A 1,869-nucleotide genomic window follows, 5' to 3' on the forward strand; every position below is an offset into this window, starting at 1 on the left:
GCGCTCCTGTCTGTGATGCAGCATCAAGGGTAACAGCAGCCATGGTCTCCAAGCTGATTGTCCATGCTGCTGCAAATGTCGTCGAACTGTTCATGCAGATGGTTGTTGTCTTGCAAACGTCCCCATCTGTTGACTCAGGGATCGAGACGTGGCTGCTTGATCCATTACAGCCATGCGGATAAGATGCCTGTCATCTCGACTGCTAGTGATACGAGGTCATTAGGATCCAGCACGGCGTTCCGTATTACCCTCCTGAACCCACCGATTCCATATTCTGCTAACAGTCATTGGATCTCGACCAACGCAAGCAGAATATCGTGATACAATAAACCGCAATCACAGTAGGCTACAATCCAACCTTTATCAAAGTCGGAAACGTGATGGTACGCATTTCTCATCCTTACACGAGGCATCACAACGTTTCACTAGGCAACACCAGTCAGCTGCTGTTTGTGTATGAGAAATCGGTTGGAAACTTTCCTCATGTCAGCACATTGTAGATGTCGCCACCGGCGCCAACCTTGTATGAATGCTCTGAAAAGCTAATCATTTGAATATCACAGCATCTTCTTCCTGTCAGTTAAGTTTCGCGTCTGTAGCGTGTCATCTTTGTGGTGTAGCAATTTTAATGGCCAGTAGTCTATTTAGTAGTATGGACACTGAAGTGGTTTGCTTGCTGCAGAAACAGCAGCAGTTAATGCAGCTCCTATGGTTAGGCTTGGTAGAAAAATCACATCAGCTTCAGGTGCACAAATTCGGAGCACATGAGGCCCAGTTGCACCAAGCCTCAGCACTTCTCACTACTGATGCCCCATAAGTCCTCTGTAATTTGCACTTTTCAGTTCACTGGGAAACACAATTACAGGCACTGTAGAGGTTTAATGCCCATAAGAGGCATTAGGTTTGGCGAATGTGCCACGGTCTTGCCATGTGAGTACACTGGTCAATAGCATTCCACGTGGCCAGCCCAGTCGGTGCCTGCACTTGATACTGCCAGGTCTATCTTCACTGTACTAGGACTGCTTGATAACCACATTGGTTTTCACCTGGTCGCTCTCTTTGGTCACGTCTTGGATTTGGCTCTCCGCTGCCTTTGGCCTTGTTGTCGCATTGTGGTGACGGCTTGCATAGTGCCTCCTTATCGTCTAGGTTGTTTGTCCTTCCCCTTGTCGTGGTTTATTGTCTTGTCCACAGTCTGTCACATTTTGTTCTCCTACCATTAGTTTGTGTTACTCTTTCACAGGCAGCTCTTCCATCTGGCAGCTTCCTCCGTTCCTCCATTTCTTCTGTAGCTCCGACATGTGCACTGATATTTGGCTACCCACAGATATAGCACTACTTCTGCTGCCCGTAGCAACAGCCAAATGCTGCCGGTGTTGTCGGAACACAGTTGGAGTCACTCAAACGCTCTGGTTGCTGCTCTCAGAAACAAACATCTGATTTGCTCAACGGCACCCTACACCATGCCGCTCTACATCTACATCTACATCTACATCTATACTCCGCAAGCCACCCAACGGTGTGTGGCGGAGGGCACTTTACGTGCCACTGTCATTACCTCCCTTTCCTGTTCCAGTCGCGTATGGTTCGCGGGAAGAACGACTGTCTGAAAGCCTCCGTGCGCGCTCTAATCTCTCTAATTTTACATTCGTGATCTCCTCGGGAGGTATAAGTAGGGGGAAGCAATATATTCGATACCTCATCCAGAAACGCACCTGACTGAAGTGCCACTATAATCACAGGCATGGAACAGCACTGTTTAGTTTCACCAGTGTTACTCTGCTTGCCTTGGTGTGCTGGTCATGCCATGTTGCTCTACTATAATTGCAGCCTATGGGTAGATTTGATCAATCTGTGGCAGGATCACTA

This window comes from Schistocerca americana, chromosome X (assembly GCF_021461395.2).
Source record: "Schistocerca americana isolate TAMUIC-IGC-003095 chromosome X, iqSchAmer2.1, whole genome shotgun sequence".
Lineage (NCBI taxonomy): Eukaryota > Metazoa > Arthropoda > Insecta > Orthoptera > Acrididae > Schistocerca > Schistocerca americana.